Raw genomic sequence first — 19,215 nt, forward strand, 5'->3', positions numbered from 1 at the left:
CCCTAAAACTAACCCTAACCCTAACCCTAACCCTAAAATTAACCCTGACCCTGAAGCTGACATTATTACAAATCCTATCTCTAAACATCACCCTAACATAATATTAATTCTAACACTAGACTAGCTTTAACCCTAATATTAAAACTAGCCTTAATCATAACCCTAGTTAGTACATTAGTAGTTGTCCTAACTCTAGCCCTAACTGTATCACAAATCTTACTTCTAATTTGAGCTCTAACCCTAGCTTTATCCCTAAGTTAACCCTAACACTAGCCCTAACTCTAAACCTAACCCTAGCTCTATCCTAACCCTTACCCTAAGCCAAACCCTAACACAAATGCTAACTATAGTCCTAACCCTAATCCTAGCCTAACTTAAACTCTAATTGTATTACTAGTCTTAACCCTAGGAGTCATTCAAGCCCTAATCCTAACCTTGATCTCTCATATGATCCTAACCTTGATCTCTCATATGATCCTAACAGTAACCCTAGGTCTTAACCTGAGCCTATACCTAAACCAAATCCTAACATTAGACATACCATTAATATTATACCTATATTTAAGGCTGACACTAGGCCTAGAACCCAAGCTAATCCTAAAAATAGCTACAACTCTAGCCCTAGACCCAAACAAAAACCTTGCGTTAGCCCTAATAATAAGCCTTAACCTAAACCAAACACTTACCCTATCCTTATACCTAAACCTAGTCCTAATTCTGGCTGTAACACTAACCCTAAAACTATCCCAAAGACTGACCCTGATTCTAACACTAAACCTAGCTTTAAACCTTACTAACACTGATTAAAACCTGATTCAAACACTAAACCTAGATTTAAAGTAGATCTAGACAAAACCCTAACCCTAAAACTAGTCCTAAACAAAACCCTAGCTCTTATATTACCCATAGTACTAACAATAACCCCAAACCTAACACAAAACCTAGCTCTAATCCTAGGCCTAAACTTAACACTAAGCATAAATATAAGCCTAACCCTAGCCTTAATCCTAACCATAAACCGAACTCTCGCCTTGGACCTAACCCTACCTCAAAGACTAACCCTTACACTAAACATAATCCTAGTCCTACCCTAAACCCTAACCCTAACCCTAGTCCTAATCCTAACATTAATCCTAGCCCAAACATTAGCTCTAACCATATACATTACCCTAACCCTAACACTAACCCTAATTAAAACCCTATCTCTAACACTAAACCTAACTCAAACCATAAATGTAAACCTAGATATAAATTTAAACCTAACACTCGCCCTAGCCCTTACCCTAGCTCAAACACTAAACATTACCCTAACCTAACCATGACCCTAGCCCTAAACCTAACACTTACCCTAACCGAAACACTTACCCTAAACTGAACGCAAACCCTATCCCTAAACTTAACCCTAATTCTACACTTAATGCAAACCATAACCTAGCCCTAATATTAGCCCTAAATCTATCCTTAACCATAACGCTAGACCTGATATTAGCCCTAGCCCGAGTCCTAACTGTAACCCAATAAAAAAACCTACCCCTCATCCTAGACCTAATCCTAGCCTTAATCCTAAATGATCCAAAACCCTAGGCAAGATCCTAATTTTAACCCTCACCCTAGCCCTAAACCTAGCTATAACCCCACCCATTCCCCTAAACATAACCCTAACCCCAATGTTAACCCTAACCCTAGCCGAAACCTGGGCCTACTCAAACACTAAACTTACACCTAAACCTAGCTATAACCCGATGCATTCCACTAAACCTAACCTAGCCCAAACCCTAGGCCTAATGCTAACACTACCCCATGCCTAATTCTAGCACTAATTAGCCCTAAACCTAATCCTAACCCTAAACCTCTAACTCTAATTCTCACGCTAGCCATATCCCTAGCTCTACCCAAAATCCTTACATAAACCTAATCCTAGCCATAACTCTAGCCCTAGCCTTAACCCTAAATCTAACCCAAACTCTAAATCTAACCCTAAACCTAAGCCTAAACCTCAACCCAACACAAGCTCTAACCCTGATGTTAAACCAAAATCTAGCCCTAACCCTAGCCCTAGCCCTAAAACAAAACCAAGCCATAGCCCTAACCCTAACCTTTAACCTAAACCAAAGCCTAACGCTACACCCAGCTTTAACTTTAGCCTTAATTTGAATCCTAAACATAACCCTAAACTAACCCTTACCCTCACACTGACCCTTACAATAACCCTTGCTCTAAACATCACCCTAACTGTAAATCTAACAATAACACTACTCCTATCCCTAACGCTAACCCTAAAACTAGCAAAAATGTAACACTAGTTCACACATTAACTATAGCCTTAATTCTAGCCCTATAAATTATTCTAAACATAACCCTAATTCTAATGCTGACTCTAGACCTAAATCTAACCTTATCCCTAAACATAACCATATCCATTATGCTAAACCTCACCTGAACCCTAAACCTAACCCTCTCATTAGCCTAATGCAAGCACTAATGTTAACTCAAGCCCTAAACCTAAACCCTAACCTAAACAAAACCCTAAAACTGACAGTGAACCTAATAATACTCCTAGCTCTAAATTTGACCCTTATCCTAAATCTAACACTTATACTAACAGCCATAAACATTACCCTAAAACTCACCCTAACCATAACCCTAGACCTGACATTTGCCCTAACACTAATCCTAGCCCTATCTCCAACACCCTAGACTTCATTGTAGCCCTAAAATTAGCCTAAATCATAACTCTAATGAAACCCTAGCCCTAACCCTAATTCTAACCTTCACTCTAGCCCTAAACCTAGCTCTATCCCCATCGCTTAAACTAAACCTAACTCTAAGCCTAAAAATAATTCAAGGCCTAAACATAACCATAAACCTAACCCTATTCCTAGGCCTCATTAAGCCGTATAACTAAACCGAACCCTAAGCCTAGTACTAAGACTAACTCTCACTTTTGCCCTAGCACTATCCCTAACTCAAACCCTATTTCTTACATTAACCCAAATCATAGCCTAGATCTAACGTTAGCCCTATCCTTAGCCCTAGACCTAAGCTTAGATCTAATCCTAACTTTAAATTGAACACTAAACCTAAGCCTAAAACTAACTCTAACACTACCCCTAAACCTAAAACTAATCCTAAACAAGCCCTAACCATAATCCTAGCTTTAAAACAAAACTGAGCCATAGCCCTAACTTTAAAACTTAACCTAAACCATAACCTAAACCTACACCTAGCCCTAACCCTAGGTGTAATTCGAGTTTAAAACCTAACCCTAAATCTACCCTGACCTTGAATCTGACCCTTATACTAACCCTAGCTCTAAACATCACCCTAACCCTTAACATAACCCAAACAATAGGCCAATTTGTAACCCTAATTCTATAACTAGCCCAAATCGTAACACTAATCCATACATTGGCCGTAACTTTAAACCTAGCCCTAACTCTAATCAAAACCTAACCGTAAACTGAGACCTAACTATAGCCCTAACCCTAAATCTAACCCTAACACTAGCCCTAACCCTAATCCTAAACGTAGCCCTAACCCTAGCTCTAACCCTATACCTTACCCTAAGTTAACCCTAACCTTAATGCTAACACTAGTCTTAAGCCTAATCCTTAGTTTAATCCAAACACTAACTCTATTCCTACTCTAACCCTATTCTAGCTCTAACCATAACCCAAACCTGACACTTATTCTGATCTTAACTCTAAAAGAATTTCTAAACATGACCCTAACCCAAAACCGAACCCTAACACTAGCACTAGCAATAAACCTATACTTAACCTAACCCTAACACTAGCCCTAAACCTAATCCTAACCCTAGCACTAATCCTATCTCTTATCCTAAGCCAAACTCTAACCCTAATGGTAACCCTAGTCCTAACCCTAATCCTTAACCTAATACAAACCCTAACTTTATAACTAGTCCTAATCCTAGCCATCATTCTAGTTATAACCATAAACCAAACACTAACCCAAACCCTGACCCTTATTCTGACCCTAATTATAAACCTAACTCTAACACTAACCCTACCATAAATCTCTACCTAAACCTAACACTAACACTAGTCCTAGACATAAAACTAATCGTAAATCTAGCCATATTTACCTAAACATAAACCTAATCCTATCCCTAATGATAACCCTTAACCTAACCCAAACACTAACCCTACCTCTAGACCGAACCAATCCTAATTTAGGCTCTAAACTTAATCCTAACCCTAATCCAAACACAGATCCTGACACTAACACTAACCTTAGCTTTAAAACTTACCCTAACCAAAACCTAAACCTAACACTAGACCTAGCAATAAGTCTAACCATTAGCCTAGCCCTTACATACCCATAGCACTAACCCTAAATCTAAACCTATCCCAAAATCTGGCCCTAATTTAGGCCTAAATGTAGCCCGAAGCATAACCCTAACCCTAACCCTATCCTTCACACTTCCTGTATCTCGCACCTTAGACGTAACCCTAGATAAAACCGTTACCCTAACCCTAAACATAAACCTATCCCTATCCCTAAGCCTAACACTAACCCTAGCCCTAATCATAATATTAATACTAGACCTAATACTATCTCTAAAATTATCCATTATCTTAAACCTAACCCTAAACCTAATGATAACACTAGCTCTAACCATAATTGTAAACCTAATGCTAGACCTCATTCTAAAGCTAACCCTCATCATAGCCCTCACCTAGATAAAACACTAAACTGTACTCTAACTTCAACCCTAGCCCAAACCCTAACACTAACCATAAACCTAAAACTACCCCTAACCCTAACCTGACATCTAACCCTATCCATTACCTAAATATAAGTATAACTTTATCCCTAACCCTAAAACTAACCCTAAATCTAAAACTACACCTAGCGCTAACCCAATACCCAAACTTATCCATTAACCTAAATCTAAAGATAACCTTAGCATTAACCCTACCACTAACCCTAAACTTAAAACTACCCTAACCCAATCTCGACATCTAACCCTATTCATTAACCTAACTCTAAAGGTAACCTTAGCCTTAACCCTAACACTAACCCTAACATTATCTGTAAATCTAACCCTAGACATAACACTAAACCTAATTCTCACCCTATAACTAACCATAGCTCAAAACCTAACCTGTACCCTAAATCTCACCCAAAACCTAATTCTAGCCCTAGCCCTTACCTTAATCATAACTCTAGCCCTAATCCTAACCAAAACCCTAGTTGTAATCCTAACCAAAACCCAACCCTAACACTATCTCTAACAATATCCATTACCCTAATAATATTCATAATCCAAATGCTAGCACTAGGCCTAACCCTAACCCTATCACTAACCCTAACCATACCCATTACCCTAATCTCAACATGATTCCTAAACCTAAACTTTTCCATTACCCTAAACCTAAGTCTAACCCTAACGCTAATTTGATCCCTAACCCTAAAACTTAACCTAACCCATAACCAAAACCTGATGCTAAACCTAAAAATACCTAATTTTAAACCTGATTTTTACTGTAAACCTAACCCTTATACAAAACCTAGCCATGAACATAAACCTATAACTATCCCTAGCCATAACCCTAAACCTGACATTATCCCTATCTCTAAAATTTGCCCTAACCCTAACAAAAACTCTAGCCCTCATCCTAACACGCAAGCTAGCCTTAATCCTAACCCAATCCTAACCCTATTCCTAAACCTAATTCTAATCATTGCCCTAACTTAAATCTAGCTATAACCCCATCTCTTCTCCTAAACCTAACCCTCAACATAGCCCAAACATTAGGCCTAACCCTAACACTAATCCTAGACCTATTCCTAGGCCTAGTTTAGCCTAACCCTAACACTACCCTAGCCTTCAGACTAAATGTAACTCTCATGTATCGCTATTTCTGGTTCTAAACCTATCCCTTACCATTACCCAAACACTAAACATAACCTTAGCCCTAACCCTAGCAATAGCCCTTAACCTAGAATTAACCATAACTCTAAATGTACCCCTAAGTCTAAACTCACCCTATCACTAGCAATAACACTAACATTATCTGTAAAACAACCCTTAACTTTAGCCTTAGGGCTAAAACATAACCGAGCTATAGCACTGATCTTAAACCTCAGCCTAAACCAAATCTAGCCCAAAGCCTACCCCTTATTCAAGTCCTATCCCTAACCTAAACTAACCCTGACCCTTACTCTGAACCTAACACTAACTCTAGCTCAAAACATCTCTCTAAACTTAGACCTAACCCCTAAACTAGACTTAGCGCTAATGTAACCCTAAAATTAACCCTAATTATAACCCTGGTTCTTACATTAGCCATATGCCTAACACTGGCCCTAACAAAACCCAAAACCTAGCCCTAATTTGAGCCCAGACCCTAGCTTTAAACCTATCTCTAACTCTAAATGTAGCTCTAACGCTTACCCTAAACCTAACCCTAACTTTAATCCTTAACACTAACCATAAGCCTAACCCTAACCCTAATCAAAACCCTAGCCCTACCCCTAGCTTTAACCTTATACATTACACTAACCTGAACACTAACCCTAATGCTAATCCTTGTCCTAACCCTAACACATTCCCTAACTCTAACCTATCCATTACACTAAAAATAACCTTGACCCTAAACCAAACCAAATACTAAACCTAGACAAAACAATAACCCTAAAACTAGCCCTAGTTGTAACCCTAGTTCTTACAATAGCTGTTGACCTAAAGCTAACACAAAACATAACCCTAATCGAAGCCCTAACACTAGCTTTAATTCTAAATCTAGCACTAACCCTGACCCTAACCCTAATCCTAAGCCTAGCCCTTACCCTAGCCTAACTGTAGCACTAACTCTATCCCTTACCCTAAGCCAAACTCTAACCCTAAAGCTACCCTAGTCCTAAATCTAATCCTTCACCTAACTCAAACACTAACACTATTACTGGTCCTTATAATAGCCCTCAATCTAGCTCTATCCATATCCCAAACTCTAACATTAAACCTGACCCTTATTCTGACCCTAACACTCACTGTATGCTTAGACCTGGCCATATCCCTAAACCGACATGTAACATTAACCCTACCTGCAACCCTATACCGACACCTAACCCTAATACTAGACCTAGACCTACACCTAATCCTTCATCTAGCAATAATTCTACCCCTAACCTTAAAACAGAACCTAAGCCTACACCTAGCCCTAAACCTAGCTCTAATTTGAGTCCTATCCCTAACCATAAAAAACTCTGACTCCTAATCTGACCCTAGACTAACTCTAGCTCTAAACATCATCCAAAACCTAAACCAAACTCAAACACTAGACCTAGACCTAACCCTAACCCTAAAACTAGCCCTAATAGTAACTCTAGTTCTTACATTAGCAGTAGTCCTAAGCCTAGGATTAACCTAATTCAAAACCTATCCTAATCAGAACCCTAAAACTAGCTTGAACCCTAACAATAACCATAACTCTAGCTCTAACATTTACCCTAAATCTAACGCTAACCCTTAAAATAACCCAAAACCTAACCCTAACCCTAGCTCTAATTCTAACAATAACGCTAGCCCTAAACCCAGCTCTAATCCTATCATTACCTTAATCCTAACTCTAACCCTAATGCTAGCCCTAAGATAACCATAACCCTATTTCTAACTCTAAACCTATTTGTTACACTACAACTAACCTGAACCCTAAACCTAACCATATTCATAAACCTAATCCTAACCCTAACCCTAATGCTAATTTGAGCCGTAACTTTAACTTTAACCTAATCCAACCAGGAACCCTGTACTTATCCTAATAATGCCCCTAGCTCTGCACCTTACCCAAAACTTTAACCTAAACATTATACTACACTTAGCCATAATCTTAACCCTAAAACTATCTCTAACCATAACCCTAGACATGATATTATCCTGAGCACATGAAGCCCTTACCCTAACACAAACCCTAGACCTAATCCTAGCCCATAATAGCCTTAATCTTAACCCTAACCCTAACAGTAGCCCTAACCCTAACTTTAACCCTCACCCTAGTTCTAAACCTAGCGATAACATCATGCCTAACAATAACCATAACCCTAACCCTAGCTCTAAACCTAGGCTTAGCCTTAATACTAACCCTAGCTCTAATCCTACCCCAAGTAAAGCCCTAACCCTAACTCTACCAAACCCAAACCCTAAGACTAACTCTAACTTAGCCCTAGTTCTATCCCTAGTTCTAACCCTATCCCTTATGACAACCCAAACCCTCGCCCAAACCTTAGCCATAATTTAGATTTAGCCCTAACTCTAAATCTAACCCTAGCCATAAGCCTAAACCATACTCTAACACTAGCTCTGAACTTAATGCTAATTTGAAAACTAGCCCTATCCGTCAATCAAAACCTAGCCAAAGAACTGGCCCTAACACTTAACCTAAACAGTAGCCTTACTCTAAACCTAGCCCTAACCCTAGCCCTAATTCAAGTCCTAACCCTACCCCTAGAACTAACAGTAACCCTGACTGTGACCCTGATACTGACCCTAGCTGTACACATCATCCTATCTCTAAACTTAATACTAGCACTAGACCTCGCCCTAAACCTAAACCTAAAACTAGCCCTAATTTTAATGCCACTTCTTACATTAGCCATAGCCCTAAATCTAACACAAAACCTAGCCCAAATCCAAGGCCAAACTCTAGATTTAACCCTAACCCTAACCCTGGCTCTAACCCTCAATCTAGCTCCATCCCTATCCCAAACTCTAACAAAAACCCTGACTGTTATTCTGACCCTAACACTAGCTGTGTGTTTAGACCTTACCCTACCTTAAACAAACCCATAACATTGACACTACCTTTAAACCTATACCTATACCTAACCCTAACACTGGAACTTGACCTACACATAATTCTTCATCTAACAATAACTCTAGCCCTACCCCTAAACAAAAACATAGCCCTGACCCTAACAATAAAAGAAAAAAAAAACTTAACCTAACCCAAACACTAACCCTACCCCTAAACCTAACCCTAGTCTTAATGCTGGATCTAATCATAAACCTAACCCTAAACCAAACAGTGACCCTTACCCTAACACAAAGTCTAGCAAAAAACCTTTTTCTAACCAAAAATATAACCTTAAACTAGACCTAGCCATATCACTAATGCTAAAAGTAGCCATAACCATAAGACAAAACCTACCTCTAACTCTATCCATTATCCTAAACACAGCCCTAACCCTAATGATAACCCTAGCCCTAAACCTTACACTGACTCTAACCCTAAACCTCGTCCTAGTGCAAATACTAGCTCAATCCCTAACCCTTAAACCTAACCTAAACTTAACACTAATTTTTGGCCTAAAACTAACCCTAACATTAACCTAGCCTAATCCTAATCTTAAACCTACCATAATCCTAGGTCTAACTCTACCCATTACCTAACCCTAACCCTAATTCTGATGATAACCCTGGCCCTAAACCTAAATCTACACTTACTCTAACCCTAGACATAACCATAAACCTAACCTTTGCCATAGACCTAACCCTAACTCTAACCCTAATCATTACCCTAAACCTAACCCTACACCTATCGCTAACACTAACCTTAAGCCGAAACATAATCATAACCTTAACCCAAACCTGACATCAAACCCTATCCAATACCCGAAACCTAGTGAAAACCCTAGCCTTAATCCTAACACTACCCTTCACCCTAACTGTAACTATAATCATAACATAATCCTAAACCTAATATTCACCCTAGCACTAACCCTAGCACAAACCCTAAACCGTACCCTAAACCTAAACCTAAAGCTATCCCTAGGCGAAACCCTTAAGCTACCTTACTCAGCACTAATAATAACAATAACCCTAACCCTAGTTTTAACCCTATCCATTACCCTAAACATATCCCTTAGCCTAATGCTAATCCTAGGCCTAAACCTAACTCTTACACTAACTCTATCAATTAACCTACAACTAATCTGACCCCTAAACTTAACTGTATCATTACCACATTCCTAACTCTAATGTTAATTTGAACCCTAATCCTAAACGCTAACCTAAACCAAACCCAATACCTGAATCTAACACTAATAATAATCCAAGCTCTAAACCTGATCCTTACCCTAAACCTAAACCTTACCCTAAGACCTAGCCATAAATGTAACCTTCAGTCTATTCCTAACTATAACCCTAGACCTGATAGTAGCCCTAGCCCTAATTCTTGCCATAACCCTAAAACAAACCCTAACCCTCATCTTAGCCCTAAACCTAGCCTTATTAATAACCCAAATCATAATTCTAGCCCTAACTATAATTCTAACCTTCGACCTAGCCCTAACACTAGCTATAATCCCATCCCTTCCCCTAAACCTAACCCTATCCCTAAGCCTAAGACTAGGCCTAAACCTAACACAAACCCTAGACATAATCCAAGCTGTAATTTAGCTCTAAACCTAACCTAACCCTAGCCCTAAGACTAACTCTAACTCTTGCCCTAGTCCTATTCCTAGTTATAACCCCTACCTTTACCATAACCATAAAACTTGCCCTAACCCTAGCCCTAACTACAGCCCTAGCCCTAATCCTACATCTAACCCTAACTATAAATGTAACCCTAAACCTAAACCTAAATCTCTCAATAACACAAAATGTAACACTAACGCTAATCCTAAAACTAACCCTAACCTAGCCCAAGCCCTACAACAAAACAGAAATATAGCCCTAACTCTAACCTTTAACCTAAACCAAACCCTAATCCTACTCATAGCCCTAATCCTAGCACTAATTCAAGTCCTATCCCTAACCCTAAAAGTAACCATGACCCTGACTCTGACCCTACACTAAACCTAGCTCTAAACGTCACACAAAACCTAAACCAAACCCTAACCCTAAAATTAAAACTAGCCCTAATAGTAATTCTAGTTCTTACATTAGCTGTAGCCCTAACCCTAATGTTAACCTAATCCAAAACCTATCCTAATCAGAGCCCTAACACTAGATTTAATACTAAAAATAATCATAAACCTTACCCTAACCCTTACCTTTAATCTAATGCTAACCCTCACCCTTGCAATAACCCAAAACCTAACCCTGACCCTAGCCCTAATCCTAACCATAACTCTTGCCCTAAACCTAACTCTAATCCTATCCATTACCCTTACTCTAACCCTAACCCTAACCCTAAAGCTAACCCAAGGATAACTCTAACCCTATTCCTAACCCTAAATCTATCCATTACACTAAAACTAACCTGAACCCTAAAACCTAAACACATTCATAAACCTAATCCTAACCCTAAACTTAATGCTAATTTGAGCCCTAACCTTTAACATTAACCTAATCCAACCCAGAACCCTTACCCTAATAATACTCCTAGCTCTACACCTTACCCTAAACCTTAACCTAACATTACACTAAACCTAGCCATAATCTTAACCCTAAAACTATCTCTAACCATAATCTTAGACCTCACATTATCCCAAGCACATGAAGCCCTAAACCTAACACAAACCCTAGACCTAATCCTAGCCTGTAATAGCCTTAATCCTAACCCTAGCCCTAACTCTAATTTTAACCCTCACCCTAGTTCTAACCTATCTTTAACAACATGCCTAACCATAACCATAACCCGAACACTAGCCTAAACATAGGCTTAGCCTTAATACTAACCCTACCTCTAGTCCTAGCCCTATTAAAGCCCTAACCCTAACCTTACAAAACCCTAATGCCATGTGTCATCCCTACTCAACTGTGGCCCTCAACACCTAAGACTAACTCTAACTCTCCCTAGCTCCATCCATAGTTCTAACCCTAATCCTTATGATAACCCACACTTACCTCAAACCTTAGCTGTAACCTAGATTTAACCCTAACTCTGAATCTAACCCTAATCATAAGCCTAAACCATACCCTAAAACTAGCTCTAAACCTAATGCTAATTTGAAAACTAGCTCTAAACCTAGCCCTAGCCCTCAAGCAAAACCAAGCCCTACAACAAAACAGAAATATAGCCTTAACTCTAAACTTTAACCTAAACCAAACCCTAACACTATACCTAGCCTTAACCCTAACTCTAATTCATGTTCTAACACTAACCCTAGAACTAATACTAACCCTGACTCTGACCCTAAAACTGACACTAGCTCTACACATCACCCTATCCCTAAACCTAATCCTGACACTAGACCTCGCCCTAAACCTAACCCTAAAAGTAGCCCTAATCATAATGCCTGTTTTTACATCAGCCATAGCCCTAAACCTAACACAAAACCTAGCCCTAATCCAAGGCCTAACCATAGCCCTAACTCTAACCCTAAACCTAGCCCTAATGCTAAACCCTATCACTAGTCCTAACCCTAGCTCTAACCATATTTCTTACCCTAAGCCCAACCCTCACCCTATTGCTACTCTAGTTCTAACCATAACCTTAATCCTACCCCAAACCTTAACTTTATTACTAATCCTAATTCTAGCCCTCATTCTAGCTCTAAAATTAACCCAAACCCCAACCCTAACCATGGCCCTTATTCTGATATTAACACTAAACCTAAGTTTCAACCTGTTCCAAACTCTTATTTGAAACTTAACACTAGCCCTACCAGCAACCCTATACTTAAACCTAACACTAACTCTAGCCCTAGACCTAAACCTAATCCTAAATATAGACATAACCCTGGCCCTAGCCCTAACAACAACCCTTAGCCTAATTCAAGCACTAACCCTATCCCTAGACATAACCCTAGTTATTATTCTGGACCTTACCCTAAACATAATCCTAACATGAACTTTCACACTTACCAAAACAAACAAACAAACAAACAAACAAACAACAACAACAACAAAAAACGTAGCTCTAAACCTTAACCCAAAACAAACCCTAACACTACATGAACCCTAAATCTAGCCACAACCATAACTCTAGCTCTTAAATTACTAATACACCTAACACTATCCCTAAACCTCACACAAAACCTAGCCCTAATTTTAGCTCTAAATCTAAACCTAAGCATAACTCTAACCTTGTACTGAGCCCTAACCCTAAACCTAACCCTTGTCCTAGCTCTAACCCTAGCTCAAATTCTTAACCTTACCCTAAATATAACCCTAAACCAAACCCAAAACCTAACCTTAAACCTCACCCTAATCCTAACCATAACCATAGCCCAAACCCTAGCTCTAACTCTATCAATTATCCTAAACATCACCCTAAATTTAATGCTAACCCTAGCCCTAATCCTAACACTAACCCTATAGATGTGACTGTAACATTAACCCTTGCCCTAGCCCTAATCCCTAACCCTTAAACATAACCTAACCCCCAAATTAAATAAAGGCCTAACCCTAACCCTAAACCTAGTCCTAATCCTATTCAGAACCCTAGCCATAACCTAACCCTAAACTTAACCCTAATGATAAAACTATACCTAAAGATAAACCTACCCTATCTTTAAACATAAACCTAAACCTAGAAATAATAGTAAACCTAACCCTAACCCTACCCTAAACTACCTCAAACCCTTACACTAACCCTAAACCTAAACCTAATGCTAACCTAAACATAACCCTAACTATAACCTGACACCTAAACCTATTATCCTAACTCTAATGATAACCCTAGTATTAACCATATAACTAACCTTAGCATCACCATGATCATAACCCTAGACCAAACCCTAAATTAACCTTAGCCCTACCACTAAAAGTAGCTCCAACTATAAACCATACCCGAAACCTAATACTAACTCTAAAATTCACCCTAACCCTGACCTTAACCCTAACTCTAGCCCTAATCCTAATATAACCCTAGCCTTAACCCTAGGTCTAACACTATATATTACCCTAAAAATAATCATAATGATAATGCTAACCCTAGGCTTAACCCTAAACCTATCACAAACCAAAACCATATCCATTACCCTAATCCTAAACTGAAACCTAAACCTAACCCTATCCATTATCTTTACCCTAATTCTAACCTTAATGCTAATTCGAGCCCTAAACCTAAACCTTAACCTAACCCAAACCCAAAGCCTGAACCTGACCCTAATAATACCGCTAGCTCTAAACCTGACCCTTTCCCTAAATGTAACACTTATATTTGACGTAGCCATAAACCTAACCGTAAGTCTATCCCTAACTGTAAACCTAGACCTGAAATTAGCTCTAGCCCTAATTTTTGCCCTAACCATAACACAAAAACAGCCCTAATACTAACCTTAAACCTAGCATTAATTCTAAACCAAAACTTAACCCTAGTCCTAACCCTAAAGCTAATTGTAAAACTAGTCCTAACCCTCACCATATCATTATAACCAAATGAGCAACAGGCCTAACACTAAACCTTAACTTAAACCAAAGAGTAGCACTAAACCTTGAACTAACCCTAGCCCTAATTCAAGACCTAATCCTATCCTTAAAAATAACCCTTACCCTGTCTCATATCCTTATATTCACTCTAGCTCTAAACAGCACCCTAAACTTAAATGAAACCCTAACAGTAACCCTAGCCCTAATTTGAATCCTAACCCTTATCCTAAAACTAACCCTGACCTCCCTCATATTTTAACACTAACACTATCTACAAATATCAATATAAACTTAAACCTAACCCTAACACTTTACCTACCCCTAAACCTAACCCTAAAACTAACACTAATTGTAACCCCAGTTCTTATATTAGTCATTGCCCTAACCCTAACCTTAAACCTCAAACAAAACTAGCCATAATCTGTGCCCTAAACTTATCTTTTACCCTAAACATAACCCTAACCCTAGACTTAAACTTATCTCTAACCGTATCTATTACCCTAAGCAAAACCCTAACCCTAATAGTAACCTTAGACCTATCCCTAATCCTTAGGCTAACCAAATAATAACAGAATTTATTGTCCTAATTCTAGATCTCATTATAGCTCTAACCCTATCCCAAAACCTAACCTTAACCCTGACCCTCATTCTGACCATAACACAAACCCGAGGTCTAAATCTGACCCTAAGCCTAAACCAAACCCTAACACTAGCCCTACTGGTAAACGCATACCTAAATCAAAGTATACCAAAAGCCCTAGACCTAAACCTAATTCAAGGTCTAGTCTTAACTATAGCTCTAGACCTAAAGAAAAACCTAGCCAAAGCCCTAACAATAACCCTTAAACTAGCCCAAACACTAACCCCACCCCTAGACGAAAACTTAGTTCTAATTCTGGCTTTAACTCAAACTTTAACTGTAACCCGAACACTGACCCTGCCTTTAGCAGTAAAGTACCTCTAAACCTAACCCTAATCAAAACCTAAACCTAATTCTAGACACATCCATAACACTAACACTAAAACAAGTGCTAATCATAACTCTTGCTCTTACATTACCCATAGCCCTAACCCTATGCCTAAACCTAACACTAAACACAGAGCTAATCCGAGGCCTAAGCATAACACTCATCGTAACCCTAGCCCTCACCTAACCTTAGCCCTAACATAAACATAATCCTGAACTTAGTCATAACCCTAGCTTAAACCTTACCCTAAACATAAACCTAGACTTATCACAAACTCTAACACTAACCATAGCCCTAATTCTAAACTCAACCCTAGCCCTAAACCTAGCTCTAAACCTACCCATTATTCTAACCCTAAACTTACTGATAATCCTAGCCCAAACGCTAACTCTAAACCTAACCCTAACTGGAAAACTGACCTTAGACATAATGCTAAATTTAACACTTGCTATAGCCCTAACCCTAAATGAAACCCTAAACCTAACCAGAAACCTAAACGTAACCATAGCCCTAATCCTAACACTAAACCAATATCTAACCCTAACTCTAACCCTATATCTAACCATATACTTTATCCTAACCCTAAACCTAACCTTAATGATAACCCTAACCTTAACCCTAATACAAATACTAACTCTAAAATAATCCTATCTCTAGACCTAACCCTAAAACTAACACTCGCCCTAGCCATAACCCTAGCTCAAAACCTAACCCTTACACTAACCATAACCCTAAACCTAACCCAAGTTCTAAACCTAACCATGACTCAAGACCTATTCCTAACCTTAACCCTAGTTCTAATCTAAGCTGAAATCTGACCCACTACCATAACCATAATCCTTACCTTAACGCTAACTCTAAGCCTAACCCTAACCCTATTGCTATTGCTAAGCTAATCAATTACCCTAAACGTAACCTGAACCCTAAACCAAACCCTATCATTACCGTAACTCTAATCTTAATGCTAATTAAATTTCTAAACTTAAATCCTAACTTAAACCAAACCTTAAACTTGAACCTAACCTTAAAAATTCCCCTAGCTCTAAACCTGACCCTTACCATAAGCCTAAACCTTACACTAGATGTAGACCTAAACATAACCCTAAAATTATCTTTAACCATATCTCTAATCCTGATATTAGCCCGAGCCCTAATACTAGCCTAAACCTAAAACAAAACAAACAAACAAAAAAAACTTAGCGCTAATCCTAGCCCTAAACCTAGCCTTAATTATAACTCTAACTCTACACCTAGCTCTAACCCTATTCTAACCCTAACCCTACCTCTAAACCTAGCTATAATGTAATATCTTATCCCAAACATAACCCTAACAATAACCGTATCGCTAGACCTAAACTAAATTCTAGCCCTAATCCTCACCTTAATTCAACCTTTATCCAAGCCATAACCCAAATTCTAGCCCTAAGAAAAACTCTAACTCTCACACTAGCCTTATTCCTTGTTCTAACCCTATTCCTTACCGTAACTCTAAATCGAGCCCTAACTTAGTCCTAACCCTTACCTTATTCTTAGTCCTAGCCCAACCCTAGATCTAAACCTAACTCTAAATATAACCCTAACCATAAGCCTAAGCCTAACACTAACACTAGACCTAACTATAATACTCATCATAAAACTAGTGGTAACCCTAAACTTAGGAGTAAAACAAAACTGAGCAATAGACCTAACTCTAAACGTTAACTTAAAACAAACACTAAATTACACCTAAAACTTATCCTAGCCCTAATTCGAATCCTAACCCTAACCTTAAAACTAACCCTGAACCTGATTTATGCCATAATACTCACTCTAGCTCTAAAACACCACTCTAACCTTAAACCAAACCCTAACAGTAAACTTAGCCCTAATTTGATTCCTAACCCTAAAACTAACCCTGTTCCTAACTCATATCCTAAAAATAAACCTAGCTCTAAATTTATCCTATCCTTAAGCCTAACCATGAACACTAATCCTAAAACCTAAACCTAAATCTAACTGTAATTGTAATCTTTATTCTTACATTATTAGTTTCCCTTACCCTATCCCTAATGCTAACACAAAAACTAGCCATAATCTGAGCCCTAAACCTAGCTTTAACACTAACCCTAATCTTAATCCTAACCCTAACACTAGCTCTAAGTCTCTCCCTAAACCTAAGCAAAAACCTAACCAGAATGGTAACCCTAGACCTATCCCTAATTCTTAGTTTAATCAAAACACTAATCCTCTTAATAGTCCTAAACCTAGCCCTCATTCTAGCTCTAACCTATCAAAACCCTAACCCTTATTATGACACCTATTCTGACAATAACACTAAACCTAGGTATAAACCTGACTCTAACCCTAGACCAAACCTTAAGACTAGCCCTACCAGTTAACTTATACTAAACCTGACTCTACCACTAGCCCTAGACCTAAACTTAATCCTAAATCTAGCCTTAAATCTAAACCTACACCTAAACATAAACATAGTCCTAGCCCTGACAATAACGCTTAATCTAACATAAAGACTAAACCTACCCCTAGAAATAAAGCTAGTCCTGATTTTAGTTTTAACCTTAACCCTAACACTAACCTGAACGCAGACACTGCATTTAACAATAAGCTTACTCTAAACCTGACCCTAACCAAAAACCTAAACCTAACACTAGATCTAGCCATAACCTAAACCTACAGCTAGCCCTAATCATACTTCTGGCTCTTACATTATCCATAGCCCTAACCCTACACTTTAACCTAAAACAAAACCTAGAGTGAATTCTAGGCCTAAACCTAGCTCTATGCGTAATGCTAACACTAACCCTAACTCTAATTTTAACCATTACTCTAGATTTAGTTCTAAACCTTACTCAATGCCTAACCCTCACTCTAAATATAAACTTAGACTTTTTCCTAACTCTAACCCTAACCTTATCTCTAACCCTAATCTTAACCCTATCCCTAAACCTAGCTCTGAACATACACATTACCCTAACCCTAATCCTAAACCTATTGATAACCCTAGCCATAACCCTAATACTAACCCTAACCCTAAACAGAAAACTAACCCTAGACCTAACCCTAAAAAAAAACAATTGCCATAGCCCTAACCCTAGCTCAAACCCTAACCCATACCAGAAACCTAAACCTAACCATGAATTAACCTTCAAACTAAAATTAAATCTAACACTAAACCTAAACCTAAACTTACATCTAATCATATCCATTACCCTAACCTTTATCTTAACCCTAATGATAAACGTAGCCCTAACCCTAAACCTAACCCTAAACCTACAGTAATCCTATCCCTAGACCTAACACTGAACCTAACATAAAACTTAGCCCTCACCCTAACTCTAGCTCAAACCCTAATACTTTCCAGAAAAAAAAAAAAAACTAGCCCAAACCCTAGTCCTAATCCTAGCCCTAATCCTAATGGTAACCATAGCCCAAATCTTAGCTATAAATCTATCCATTACCCTAAAATTAACCCTAAACCTAATGCTAACCCTAGCTCTAACCCTAAATCTACCTCTATCCCTAGCTCTGATTCTAACCTGAACCCTCAACCTAGCCCTAACACTTACTAAATCCATGAGCCTTAGCCTTAACCTAATGGTAAAAAAAAAAACCTAAGCCTAACACTAAGCCTAACCCTAACCCTAACTCTAATACTAAACCTAACCCTTGACGTAACCCTAAACCTAACCCTATCCTTAGCACTAACCCTAGCTTAAACCCTAACCCATATCCTAAACTTAACCCTCACCCTAACCCTAGCCTTAACCATAACCCTAACCCTAACTCTAGCCCTAATCCTAAACATAATCCTAGCCCTAATTATAGCTCAAAATTGGTCAATTACACTAACAATAATCATAAACCTAATGCTAACTCTAGGCCTAACTCTAACCGTATCCATTAACCTAAATCTAATATGAACACTAAACCTAACCTGAAGCCTAAACCTAACCCTATCCCTTA

The sequence above is a fragment of the Ictidomys tridecemlineatus genome, chromosome 1, assembly GCF_052094955.1.
Source record: "Ictidomys tridecemlineatus isolate mIctTri1 chromosome 1, mIctTri1.hap1, whole genome shotgun sequence".
NCBI classification, from domain to species: domain Eukaryota; kingdom Metazoa; phylum Chordata; class Mammalia; order Rodentia; family Sciuridae; genus Ictidomys; species Ictidomys tridecemlineatus.